Below are 14,902 nucleotides of genomic sequence, written 5' to 3'. Positions count from 1 at the left end.
AGGTGCTAACCCAGAAGACATTTACATCTTTGTCTTGAGATCTGTGGAGTGAACCATGGAGTGGATATTTTTGCATTTTACTTGGAGAGGGAAAGAAAACCTAAAATATGACCCTGATCCTGGGAAAGATTGAGGGCAGGAGGAGAAGGGGGCGACAGAGGATGAGATGTTTGGATAGCATCACTGACTCAATGAACATGAATTTGAGCAAACTCTGGGAGATAGTGAAGGACAGGGAAGCCTGGTGTGCTGAAGTCTGTGGGGGTGGCAAATATTTAGATATGACTGAGCTACTGAACAAAAAAAACAACAAAATGCCTATTCCATGACGTAGCATTATGGATATTCCAAATTTTTATTTGTGATTTAATGCCTATGCCAAGAGTGAAATCTTCTGTTCAGGACACCTAAATCTATTGTTGCAAATTGTGTGTCTTTCTAAGCAGCAGTTCACCTGGAGATGGAAGGTTATTCCAGACTGTTTTCTTTGTTGAGTGACTAATCCATCGATAAGGACTTTTATGAAATCCGTCATTGAATTCTTCTCACCTCCCCACCATGGGCAAGTTCCATCTGTTGACTGTAAGATGTTCCCAGTAGCTGAACTCCATGGTTCAAATTTTTACTTTCAAAGTTTCCTGTAATAGTTGATAAGTAGACGTGATCTTTCCCTAATTAAAAAAAAATTTATTGGAGTATAGTTGCTTTACAATGTTGTGTAAGTTTTTACTGTACAGCACAGTGACTCAGATATATATATATCCTCTTTTTTAAATTTCCTTCCCATTTAGATTACTACAGAGTTTTGAGTACAGTTCTCTGTGCTATATAGTAGGTTCTCATTAGTCATCTATTTTATACATAGAACCAATAGTGTATATATGTCACTTCCAATCTCCCAATTCATCCCACGCCTCCCTCTTCCCTCCTTGATGTCCTTACATTTGTTCCCTACTTCTGTGTGTCTATTTCTGCTTTGCAAATAGGTTAATCTGTGCCATTTTCCAAGATCCCACATGTATGTGTGAATATGATATTCTTTTAAGAACTCTTGGTCTTAAAATCCTTGATTTTGAGTACACTATGTTATCTTACTCCTTTCCTATTTCCCTGATCTTTTTTCTTGAGTTTTTCACTGGTTGTGTGTCTTCTGATTTAAATATGGATGTTGGCCCTTAGCTTCTTGCTCTTCTTCCTTTATATCACAGTTCTCAATCTGGGCACTGGACTAGATGGGGAGTTGATTGAGGGTATAGAATGTACTGAAACTTTTTTAGACCAGCACACATGTCTAAACACTCCTCTCCCATAGTAAAAGCTTAATGGAGACAGGGAAAGACTGATAGATTTTCAGATTCCCTCAACAACATGACTACCACCTTGAGGGACACTGGTAAATTCTTCATAGTGATTTTATTCATTTCTGTGTCTTGAGCATTTGTTCCAGTAAAATGAACTCTCTGTATCAAAATTTCCAACTGTGTGCTAGAAATTTACATGTGGTTATTTCACTTCTCTCATAAAACTACTTCCTTATTCTGTTTTTCTCTGTTAATCAGACTTAACATCATTCTCCTGGCCTCGTGAGCTTTCTTGTTCAGTCACTCAGTCATGTCTGACCCTTTGTGACCCCATGGACTGCAGCACGCCAGGCTTCCCTGTCCTTTAACATCTCCCAGAGTTTGCTCAAACTCATGTCCATCGAGTAGGTGATGCCATCCAACCTTCTCATCATCTGTCATCCTGTTCTCTTCCTGCTTTCAATCTTTCTCAGCATCAGGGTCTTTTCTAATCAGTTGGCTCTTTGCATCAGGTGGCCAAAGTATTGGAGCTTTAGTCTTTAGCATCAGTCTTTTCAATGAATATTCAAGATTGATTTCCTTTAGGATTGACTGGTTTGATCTCCTTGCTGTCCAAGGGACTCTCAAGAGTCTTCTCCAACACCACTGTTCAAAAGCATCAATTCTTCAGTGTTCAGCTTTCTTTATGGTCCACTTCTCACATTTATACATGACTACTGGAAAAACCATGGACCTTTGCTAGCAAAGTAATTTCTCTCCTTTTTAATACACTGTTTAAGTTTGTCATAGCTTTTCTTCTAAGGAGCAGGCGTCCTTTAATTTTGTGGCTTCAGTCACCATCTGCAGTGATTTTGGAGCCCAAGAAGATAAAGTCTGTCACTGTTTCCACTGTTTCCCCATCTATTTGCCATGAAGTGATGGGACCAGATACCATGATCTTCGTTTTCTGAGTGTTGAGTTTTAAGCCAACTTTTTCACTCTCGTCTTTCACTTTCATCAAGAAACTCTTTAGTTCCTCTTCACTTTCTGCCGTAAGGGTGGAGTGAGCTTAGAGTCTGAGTCAACTCTGAACCCTCTCTCCTTCTGTCCTCTGTCAATCATCATCTTACTGAAACGTCCTTTCCTTTTCTCCATTGTCTGTCCTCCATTGTTACCAACACCTGCCTTGTTCACTACTCTTTCCTTTTTCCTTTAAATATTATGGCAGCCTCCAGTTTGGTCTTCCTGACTTGTATATTTCTCACCTCAATGTATCCTTTGTCTCTTTCACCAGTATTCTGCACTGGTTTATTGAAATTTGAGTGAAAACATCATGGTCATTGCTCTACTGGAGCTTATAGCCCTGCGAGGGATGCAAATAATGATCAATTAATCTCATAATTAAAGGCAGTTTTAAATAAGAGCTTACAATAAAGGAGTATGGGGGTTAGGACCTAGACAAAGGGATATTAACCAGTTAACAGGTGTGTATGCACTGGGGATGGGTTGATATTTAGGTAATATATGGGTGTTATCTAATCAAAGTGGTAGGGGTGATGGGTAAGAAAAGGTCTTGTCATGAAATGGAACAGTGTCTATAAATATGTCTCATGGTAGGTAGGAACATGGAGGTTTTGAGAAAAGAAAACTAGGGTCACAGCCCAGGGAAGGTAGGAGAAGGGACTTACGTGAGCTGGTGACATAAGAGCTGGTACGGTCATGTGGTGCCTTGTAGGCCCTGGTTAGAATTCTATCAATTATCTAGTTATCAGTGTCCATAGCTCTGAAGATAGAGCTATGCAAACTTGTTGAAGAGTCTCAGTTAAGTTAGTAACATGATCAGACTTTGAAAGATTATTCTTTTCTCTATTTCTCCACCTGAAATCCATGGTCTGTTGTTTTCTTTAATTGTCTAGTTGGTTTGGTTATGAACAAGAGTACCCGGTCAACTCTTGCTCCATACCTCATATGAAATTAATTGAGAAACAGCCGTTTTTCATCTAAGACTTTTAATTATCTTTCATTTAGCTCCCAGAGGCGATTGGGCATAGATGCCTAGTAAGTAATTGTTAATAACCAACATGATTATTTTGGGCAAAGCAAGATGGAAATTTACTGCTGCCAAATAATCAGTGCCAGTTTCAACCTGGCAGGAGCTATTAAAGACTGAAGAAGGAGAACTTTTGCCTCTGTTAGGAGAGGGCTGGGCTGTTATTTTCTTTCTAGAGTGATTCACTCAAGATTGGCGCACAGTATCACTAATTTATATAAATAATGCTATGAAATTTTAAGCCTAAAATGGACATTAGAGGTCACCTAGTCCCCGGACAAAATCTGTAGAATATTTCTATTTTAGTGACATTGTCATATATTCCTGGAATTTTTCAGAACATTAAGTCAATAACTGAAGCACCACTGGAGTTCAGTAGTTGTGTTTCCTCACGTTCATTATTTAGTCATCTGCAGAAAACATTTTTGTGCTTAACTGCCCAATGCTGCTATAAGATATTTAACTAGTGGCATGGTGAAACTGGGCTTCTCTGGAAGTTTAGACAGTAAAGAATCTGCCTACAGTACGGGAGATCTGGGTTTGATCCCTGGGTCAGGAAGATCCCTCTGGAGAAGGGAATGGCTCCCCACTCCAGTATTCTTGCCTAGAGAATTCCATGCACAGAGGATCCTGGCGGGCCACAGTCCACGGGATCACAAAGAGTCAGAGATGACTGAGCAACTCACAACAGCAACAAACATGGTAAAATTACAATCCATGGAGTTAAATTCCTGCTCTGACCAGATCTGTTGACTTCTAGGTTTTGTATTATAGACCAGTCATTTAAATCATACAAGTCTTAATTTCCTCATCTATGCCACATTTTATTGGTATTTAATTAGATATTAAAAAATCAGAATAAATTCTTCCATCATGAATCCTGGATTAGCTTACACGGTAAACATTTATGGAATGACTTCTATATGCTCAGTTCTGGACTATGCTAATAAAAGTGAGTAAATAATACATAACTGTTCAAGGGGAACTAGTGAACTGATGAGGGAAATAGTCCAAAAAAGCAGGTACTGAGACAGGCTAGGTTAAGGACCCACACAAGATGTTAAGGGAGCACACGGGAGGAGGTCCTAATCTAACCAGGAAGAGTCAGAGCTGGCCGTACAAGAGGAGTGATCTCTAGGTGAGTCTTTGAGATTGAAGTGAAATTGCCGTGTTTAAAAAAGAAAAACTGAGTGTTTATAGAAGACTGAAGAAGGAAAAGAGAAAAACAAAGCAACTGTAAGTTTGATGACAAAATTGTTGAGTAGTGTGAAAAACTGTGGAAGTGGGCAGAGGCCGTATTATCAAGGGTTTTATCTTCCAAATTAAGGAGTCTCGATAAGTAGCTTTTAAATCCTTAAAAAATCTAAAATCTTACAAAGACCAAAGAGACATAAGTGATATACCCTTGAAATATTTTTACTCGGAATAAGTGTGATAAAGTGTAGAATAGGAAATTTTGAAAGGTACAGTTCTGATTGAATTATGAGCAGTGTAAAAACTGTAAAATAATGGCCATGATATAAACCTTAAAAAGGCTATGGAAACTCTGAGAGGTTTTTCTTTGAGCTACCGTTCACAGAACAGAACCCCAGTTACGCATGGGTCTCCATCCTCATGATTGTAGTTGGCCTTTATCAAGGCCTATTTGATATATCTCTACTAGAATCCCGAAATGCCAGAAGTGCTAAGTCACTTCAGTCATGTCTGACTCTTGTGTCCCCATGGAATGTAGCCCACCAGGCGTCTCTGTCCATGGGATTTTCTAAGTAAGAACACTGGAGTGGGTTGCCAGTTCCTCCTCTAAGGAATCTTCCTGACCCAGGGATAGAACCTATGTCTGTTATGTCTCCTGCATTGGTAGGCAGGTTATCTCCTTTAAAACTAGACAGATGGTGACCCTAAGACATTTGGAACTCATCCTGAATGCTGAGGTATAATAAAGTTATTTTGGGTAAGATATAGCTTTGTTTTGAAAATGAGGAACAGAGCAGTACTGGTCCCATTTCTAGTGTCCCTGTGAGGGAGACCTGAGATCATGTTTGCGTCAGGTCCCCTGGTTGGAGTCTTGGTGAAATCTGTACCCTGGGATGCTGGTGCTTGCTGAAAACCACTCAGCTTAGTCTCTCCAATTCTTTCTGTCAAGTATGTCAAAAGAAAAGAGGTAACTGTCATGATAAGTCTGTGCACTGCACGTTTTCCATTAGGCTCATTGCCTCCATGTACCTTGGTCAGAAAGCATGAAAGAGGTATTTGACATCTTGTATTGTAAGCACATGATACATTAAAAAAAAAAAGAAATTTGGATTATTCTGCCTCATATTGATTATTCAGCAGTGAAATTAGCTGTTAAAAACCATTGACACTGAGGGTCATTTATGGAAAGAGAAGAATTATTTTTTAACCTTATTTGCTAAAGCTACACATTCCTTGGAGGTTTACCCATCCCAGGCTCTGCAAATGAGATGAAACTATCCTCCTTTTTTTTTCTGGTTTGTTTTAACTAAGAGATGATCTTGAGTGCGATAGGGAGAATTGCTAAATTATTATTAACACTCAAGTGTCATAGTGTTTATAAAGAAGAAATATGAGATTTAAGAGCTTTATTTAGACAAGAAAAAATGCAGATATTTACTTGAAGGGATTATTACAAGAAGAGAAAGAGAAAAGAAGAGAGAGGAGAGGTTAATAGGTAGGGCAGATTGATCCTGCAACAAGCACTCAGGAATCTCCATGTTATTTTTTATTTTCTTTCATGCATCTTGCACTTGGCTCTAAAGTAAAGGAGTTACAAAATTTTAGCCTAGCTTTTGTATCCATAACAAGCAAGCTTTTATAGAAAGAGACCAAAGTTCTCCCAGTTGAATATACTTGGTGCTTCTAAAGATTCATGAAAAAACTCTAGGAACGTCATGGCTACCAAAAGAAAGGGTATGATTTAATATCAGTTGTTATTATTTATTATTAAGAGGACCAGAAATAGATGAATAGAAATGACTTTTTCTATATGGCATCTGGTCCCATCACTTCATGGGAAATAGATGGGGAAACAGTGAACAGTGTCAGACTTTATTTTGGGGGCTCCAAAATCACTGCAGATGGTGAATGCAGCCATGAAATTAAAAGACGCTTACTCCTTGGAAGGAAAGTTATATCCAACCTAGACAGCATATTAAAAAGCAGAGATACTGTTTTGCCAACAAAGGTCCATCTAGTCAAGGCTATGGTTTTTCCAGTGGTCATGTATGGATGTGAGAGTTGGACTGTGAGGAAAGCTGAGTGCCGAAGAATTGATGCTTTTGAACTGTGGTGTTGGAGAAGACTCTTGAGTGTCCCTTGGACTGCAAGGAAATCCAACCAGTCCATCGTAAAGGAGATCAGTCCTGGATGTTCATTGGAAGGACTGATGCTGAAGCTGAAACTCCAATCCTTTGGCCACCTCATACAAAGAGTTGACATGTTGGAAAAGACCCTGATGCTGGGAGGGGTTGGGGGCAGGAGGAGAAGGGAGCAACAGAGGATGACATGGTTGGATGGCATCACCGACTCGATGGACATGAGTTTGAGTAAACTCCGGGAGTTGGTGATGGACAGGGAGGCCTGGTGTGCTGCGATTCGTGGGGTTGCAAAGAGTCGGACACGACTGAGCGACTGAACTGATATCGTCTTCCAGTCTTCGATGGCTTTTTAAAAAAATTAAAGTTATAAAGACATTTGGGAGTACTTCCAACCTCAAAAGAAAAGAAAAATATCAAATTTAACTGTTTCAAATATTTCATGATTTCTAGTTGGTTCTGTATACACTTATTCTACATTAAAAAAAATCCAATCCACTGATGGCCTTTAAAAGGCAGAGATTAGATTTCCAATTGTCTTTTAATGATTACAGAATTCGTATCATCCACTGTTGTAGAAATACTGCATTTCTTTGCAGTTATTGATGATGTACCCTTGTTCTGCAGTATGGCACTTGGCAAAACAGTCCTTCCTAATTTGAACTCTTCAGTGTACCTTCTGGGGAAATGGCTCTATAATACCATTGCATCGACTCGTTTAGTAAATTATATTATTAGATATCCATTTATAACTTACCCTCTAAGTGATCTCAATCAATCACTTGGTGTCTTGGTTTCATGTCTATGAAATTTTTTGTAGCAATTACTGTCTTTGCTTGGCTCTCAGGGCTGCTGGGTGGTTTAGTTGGATGGTTTCTGTGAAGTTCATTTAACCATCTTGTGTGGATTCCATGTAACTGGGAGGCAGCTTTCTTGTAGTAGATTTCTCAGATTACAGGGGTGAGTATGGGATAGGATGTGATTTATGTAAAGTGTGGGTCGGTGGGTATCGTTGGCTTGTGAAGAATGAAAAAGGTGGGTAGACCAATGGGAGAGGATTTGGAAGAAGCATTTGCACACAGTCAGTATCAGCTTACATCTTGCCAGGTCCTTGCACATGTTGCCTTCTGTACATTTTGAAATGACTCTGAAATCTGGGTATAATCAGAGACCAGAGATTTCAAGTAACTTACCCAAGTCACTTTCTACAATTGGCAAATGATGAAATTGGCATTTGACACAATTCTGACTGGCTCCTAAACGTCACACTTTTTCTGCAAAATGATTGGAAACAGTGGAGCATGAAATATTTCTTAGTTATGCAGATCAAAGTATTGACTTCACTTGCTTTTCTTGGTTACTGTTTAAACAACAGCATGAGAAATGAATATGTGATTTTAGTGCAAACTGTCTGGCTCTCTATGTCATTGTGCACACATAAGACAAGCAGAGTGGCTGAAATAAGGCACATGTGAGGACCAGACGTACGACCATTTCATTCTGGGATGCAAATGCACTCTCTGCTTCTGTGTGTCTCTGGTATTTTGAGTCTAATCCTGAGGCAGCCATAGTACTCGTTTGTGAGTATTTGAGTTATTTTACTCATTATTTCAGTACTTGAGTCATTTTGAATCTAAACCTGAGGTAACCATGGTATGCATTTCAATTTGAGCTGTTCTTTAAATTAGAACCATGCATTAAGTTAGTTGACTTTTATGTTCAAAAGGCCAAAGTCATAAATAGACAATTCTAGTAGAGCACTACAACCTAACTCTTTACTATAAGAATCAAAATATACTGTTAAAAAAATCAGGCAATTGACATGGATTACAGTAAGATTATGATATGATGTAATTTGCCTATAAGATAGGTATGAAATTATTCTGTAACATCAGCATTTTAAAGGATTTTTTCGGTATCCTGTTTGATAAGTAATAATAGTAACACCAAAAAATCTTCAAAAAGTTAAGCTATATCTTTAGGTCTTCACACTCATTTTAAGAAGAAGAAACTTAGATGTCATGGGATAAATTAACTTATTTAAGGTTACTCTGAAATTTAGGGCAAAAATCCTTATATTCTGAGATGAGACAAAATTTTAGATCTCAACTTTAAATTCAGTACTTGCTCCTCCATACCATACTGCCTCCTAGGACGCTAACTATAATAATATCTTTCACTTCCATTTTAGAATCACTCACATCCTTTAATCCAGATGTTTCTGTATTAGCTTTTCTTATTAAATATTAGGAAAGAAGAAACTTGACTTTCATCTCTAAGAGCAAATGGTAACTGACATATGTAGTTCAGTGCCTTGTGCAGAGTAGGTGAGCCACAGACAGTTGGGTTCATCCCTGGAAACTGGTTGGCACTCTTACTTTTCAAAATTTGGCCCTAAGAGAGATGAACACTGTGAGGGATGATGTGTTTGGATGGTTCAAACCCAATGCCATCTTCTCCATGCCCTCTTCAAATAGAAAATACTAGACTCACAGTTTCCACTGAAGGTTCTGCTCATGTAACCACCCCTATTAGTGAGTGAGCCAAGGTCAGTGACCCATTCAGTCAGTTTGTAGATTGACCAAAACACTAAAGGTAGGTTACCATGAAAACTTCTATCTAAACTGGAATGACGAGCAATTAATTAGCTGGGCCAATCAAATTCTCTCTTATGCTGGTGTTTTAAATACACAAAGAGAAAGCAAGAAATCTGAGACCTCAAGGTAGCAGGGGGCCATAAGAAGTCCTACACAGATCAGAATGATTAGCAGTGAAGTAATATATACAGAGTATTCTTGCCTGGGAAATCCCATGGACAGAGGTGCCTGGTAGGCTATAGTCCATGGGCCCGCAAAGAGTTGCTCACGACTGAGTGACTAATGCTTTCACTTTCAAAGGGAGTGATGTGGGTTGGATATAGGACTTCCCAGGTGGTGACAGTGGTAAAGAATCTTCCTGACAATGCCGGGGGCACAGGAGATATGGGTTCAATCCTTGGGTCAGAAAGATCCACTGGAGTAAGAAATGGCAACCCACTCCAGTGTTCTTGCCTGGGAACTGCCATGAACAGAGGATCCTGGTGGGCTACAGTCTGTGTGGTCACAAAAAGTCAGACATGACTAAGCACACATGCATATGGATTAGACAAAACAGCTGTGGTGAGACCAGAGGCCCATTGAAAAACTGCCTATCACAAAAGGGAGAAGCAGTACATTTATCATTTTGAGGGAATGATGTTAGCCTGTATAACTGCATGTCTTACATCCTGTATTCTTTCATTTCTACTCAAGAAGTCTGGGTGTGCGCATTTATCCATCCTGAGTTTCAGCGAGATTCTTAATCTTTACTATCACACGATCTTTATAGTAACTTGTCCCTTTTTTTTGAAGATGCCTGTATGACACCTTGCTTATGCCAGAAGAAAACCTAATATGCTTGGGTGTATGGGGAAAAGCCTAGAGATTCTCAACAGGGGAGTCACATTCCAAATATTTGTTTTCTAAGTGCTAGTCACATTTACCATGATTGTTTAGGTAGACAGTCAAGTTTACATCACTTTTCATGAAGCATCAGGCAAAAATGATAGAGTCTCCAAGTACCTTTCTGAAGCTGCTATGCCTCAAAAACTTCCTTTAACCTTTAAGTATCTGCCTTTAAATGGTCCTCTTGGGTCACTCTTGACAAAATTTGGAAGACGATCTGAAATTTGGCTATTTCTAAGTAAAAAAAAAGAATTGTGTCTGCACGGGGAGAGACTAGTCATCTAACCTAAAGATGCCATTGAAAACCCCTCTGCCCTACTCTCCGTTCAAGGCCCTTGTGACCCCTTTCTGTTTGATATATTAGTCCTCCTATTCCACGACCAATGAAATTGACTGAGTCTGAACCATTTTGAAAGATTGGCTTACGACTGGAATCCCTCCTGTTTCTTGATACATGCACTGGCCATTCTGGACTCTTGGTGAGTTTTCTACATCTCAAAGGTGTTAAATTTCTCATAAATTTTACTGTGCAGTTATCCTATGAGTGTGTTACAAATCTAGTCAGATTAGTGCTGTTTCAGGCTCTGATTTGTTATCCTTTCTGATGTTACCTAGCAACAAGGGAATGTCCAAATTTTTAACTCCAAGGACTTCATGGTACCAAATACACATCTCATTTATTTTCATTGAGCCCTGTGTGGCTTTCTGAATTCAAATATTAAAAAATATTGTTTTACAGATGGGAAGATGGAGAGCTGGTAACTGGAGTTAAGCAATAAAGCAAGTAACTGGCAGATACCCTAGTGAAAACTGCATATCCTAATCTAGATTATGCTGCTTCAACAAGCTATGTTACATTTTACTTTATTTGAATTATAAATGAAATACTCACTTTAGGTTGCATTTATCAAAGAGTTATTGAGTTGCTAATCATACGTATCACTTTTGAAGTTTTTCCATTATGATATGGAAGAGAGAGTCTTATAGGTGATATAGGTAGAAATGTGCAGACAAGACAGACCTGAAAGAAATTAATGCTTAGTTGATTTATTTTGGTAAATATAAGTAGGGTTACTGTACCTTGAACTTTTGTGGCTAAGAACAGGATATTGCTAGTTGCAGTTTTGCACTCTAGTGGTAGGCGGTATTAGACAAGGAAAATATGTAAGCCTTGAATAAGTTTTCCCTTTTTTGGTAATATTTAGCATAAGGCAAAACATATCTTCTAAAAAGAACATGTTGTGGTAGATGCTTTCTGTCTGTTAAGCCGCCTGGCATCAAGTGACACCCATTTCCTTTCTGTGTGACCATCCTAACCCTCAACTTAGATTTGGACAGGGTTGAAGTATCAACACGAAGTGAAATGGGTTCTTATCAAAATTTCTTTGAGATTGCCATGTTTTTTTGTTCTTGTAAAAGAGTGTCACACATGGTTGTCAAATCACTAAGGAGACAATGTTAGTATGGTTACCCTGGGCTCAGATGAAACTGCAGGATGGGATTCCTTTTTATCTTTCCATTCAGGTAGGATGAGAATCATTTAAACTGAGAAAGGCTCTCTATGTAGAGGATCATGTCATCTGCCATTCCAGGTTGGATGTATGAGACAAGTGCTCGGGGCTGGTGCACTGGGATGACCCAGAGGGATGGGATGGGGAGGGAGTGGGGAGGGGGGATCAGGATGGGGAACACATGTAAATCCATGGCTGATTCATGTCAATGTATGGCAAAAACCACTACAATATTGTAAAGTAATTAGCCTCTGACTAACATAAATAAATGAAAAGAAAAAAAAAGAAGAGGAGGCAACATAGTCCAGGGTAGAGACTGGAGGGATGTGGCCACAAGTCAAGGAAGCGAGCAAAGCTGACGGCCACTGTAAGTTGAAAGAGGTAAAGAATGGACTATCCCCTTAAGAGTTTCTAGGGGAAGCTTAGTGTTCCAACACTGAATTTGGATTTTCAGGCCCTATAAACTGTGAGAGAATAAAGTTCTATTGTTTTAAGCCAAAAAAATAAAGAAAATAAAAAAATAAATGAACTGAGAAGGGCAAGTTCTAGCCAAGGAATAATTGGTACTCCTAGATTGTTGCTTTTAATTCTTGTTTTTTAAATTGAAATATAGTTGTTTTTTTAAACCATCCTGATTCATGGGTTTACAAGTCAATTAGAAATGTTATTAGCTCCCTCCTATCACCTTCCCTGTTAGCTGCTGCTTCAGAAAGAAAATATATGTTGCGATAATTCTAGTAGGAAGAATAAACAATTTTTTAAAATTGCCAATGTCTGTTAATTTCACCCTGACTATAAGCTTCTTCATCTCGCATTACCACAGGACAGCATTCTCTCTTCTCTCTGATGAGGGGTCCTCCATCACATAAATCTACAGGATTGCTTACAACCCTCTATGTAAGATTAGATCCTAGAGCATTTACCCTTTTCATCCTAGGGAGTTATTTATACGCTGGAGAACAAGTTCTTAACTGTTGAGTAAACAAACTCCCTAAGCCTCCTGTATATTTATTGTTTCTCAGGGGCAAAGTCACTTCATTCTGACATTAGCAGCGTCATCATCACCACAATCATTTCAGTGGCCAATTAGTGAGCATTTTCTGTGTCCATGTGCTGCACCAAGATCTTTACAGATTTCATCCTACTCTTTACACCGTTCTTTAACACAAGTGCTAGAATACAGGACTGTAGAGTCTGAGAGGGAAACTAGGTTCAACGTAACATTCTGATGGAACTCAAATTTGACACCAGAGCTATCAGATTTGAAAGCCCATGCTGTTTTCAAACCATATGCTGTTAGTATGTTTCAAGTTTCTCCCTCACCCATGGATAGAAGGAAGGTCATCTACTTTTTATTTTATTATTCAGTTTATGTAAAATTTATTTTTTATTGGTTAATAATTGCTTCACAGCATTGTATAGGTTTCTGCTATACAACAATGTGAATCTGTTGTAAATACACACACACACACATACACACACACGCACATATTTATATATATCTCCCCTCCCTCTTGAGCTTCCCTTCCCCTCCCATCACCCCTCTAGGTCATCACAGAGCACCAGACTGGGCTCCTTGTGTTATATGGCAGCTAGATAGCAGACCATCTACTTCTAAAATTAAGCTTTTTATTTTTTTAAGGTTTTGATTACCTGTAATACATCACTGAAAATGGCTCCGTGCTTTTGCCCTGGGTTAAGTAAGACATTTTATCAAAGATAAAATAACACCATTTCACTGTCCCCTTCCCTTGTAGACCTACTAGGGAAAAGAGAGAGTGTAAGACCCTAAGTTCACGGCATGCTGCAGTTTACCAAGAGCTTCTAAACATTCAAGGAAGGGCCATCAAGGGATGGTTTTCTTCAAAAAGAAAATAGGAGGGATTCAATTTTTATTGAATTGGGCTAGATTTCGGAAAGGAAAAGTGTCCCCCCAAAATGGAGTGTCTGGACCAAGTGACATGTTGCTCTACCAAAATAGTGTTTAAGAACAGGAGTGTCTGATGTTCTGTTTGAAGACGCCTGCACTGCTGTGATGTCATCTCTGCTTGTACGATGCTCAACTAATCATGTGTATCATCTCCCGGATGTGAGAGAGGGGGAAGGGTAACTGGTAAGAACAACTTTTGGTGATAAAACCAGGAGCCAAGTACAGGCAGGGCCCACTGCGGGAGGAGGAGAACTAGAGTTGAAAGGATGGAATTTTCCATAGGAAATAAAAGCTTTTGCTACCTGACTCCTACTTACATTAATTAAGCTAAAAAGATTTCATCTCTTCTGAAAAACATTTTAGTCATATATCACTCACTTTCGTCCCACATTTGAAAGTATCGTTGCCACCTATACTTCTAATTTCAGTGATGAACAAAAGATATTACATAAGATAGTACATTTGTCATAATTATTGGCAGGTGCAGTTTGCAGCTTCGTTATGAAATAGGATTACAACTGAATATAAAATGTTGACAGATGTGAGCTAGTTTTCCCAAGAATGTTTGAGTATTGAAGCACTTAAAAGTCTTCAGAAACTCAGAGAAGCCCAAGTGCGATCTCTTCCAAAATGATACGAATAACAAGTTATCATTGTATTACTCCACAATATGTTTAATTAACCGACTAGCCCATATGTATTATTGAGGCTCACACTTCTAACTGTGATGTGGGATACAGATGAATTATAAAAATTAGTACCATCCCTAGGGGAGCTTACATTCTAGTAGGAGCGACAGGAGCAATGTACAGAAACTGAGGTTGAACCTGAGTTACAAAGCATGTGTTATTGAGTTAAGTAGAGGGTGATCAGTAAGCTTCATGGATGAAACCTACATTTGAACATACTCATCAAGGGCTTGGACAGGTGAGAAACTGTGAACTGAGAAAAGGGCCCTCTCAGTTCACGCCATGCGAGCAGTCCCATTAGTGGTATTAAATGTGGTATGCTTAAGGAGGCGAGAACAGGGCAGGCAAGAAGGAGAATGTAGATGAAAGGATGAAAAACAAATTGAAAGAAGTAAAGTGAAGTTGGATCCCAGAGGGAATTGAAATCTAAGGAGCAGGGTTTTGATGATTTAGGAGACCAAGAAAACTGGCGTGCTCTTTTAGGGTACATGCAAGGTTTACAGGAAAGTTAGATGAGCAAGATGCTATAAATACAAGGCCAGCCAGAAAAAGAATGGAGAGCTTCATTTATGACCTTGAGTTCTGCTTGTCTCATTCTTGGATCCACTTTGGATCTTTGGACTAAAGA

At 39.0% G+C, this 14,902-nt stretch overlaps 1 long non-coding RNA gene across 1 annotated transcript; it reads right to left on the bottom strand.

The window, feature by feature from the left end:
• Positions 1-370: 370 nt before the first annotated feature.
• Positions 371-7,933, bottom strand: LOC139032651 (uncharacterized). Its single transcript, XR_011485234.1, has 3 exons — positions 7,420-7,933; positions 2,546-2,643; positions 371-671 (listed from the first exon to the last, which is right to left on the bottom strand). It is a non-coding gene; the product is annotated as an uncharacterized lncRNA (long non-coding RNA).
• Between the last annotated feature and the right edge of the window lie 6,969 nt (positions 7,934-14,902).

Source organism: Odocoileus virginianus, chromosome 32 (genome assembly GCF_023699985.2).
Source record: "Odocoileus virginianus isolate 20LAN1187 ecotype Illinois chromosome 32, Ovbor_1.2, whole genome shotgun sequence".
Taxonomy (NCBI): Eukaryota; Metazoa; Chordata; class Mammalia; order Artiodactyla; family Cervidae; genus Odocoileus; species Odocoileus virginianus.
The sequence above is the reverse complement of the archived record's forward strand: the minus strand, read 5'-3'. Positions and strand labels throughout refer to the sequence as shown.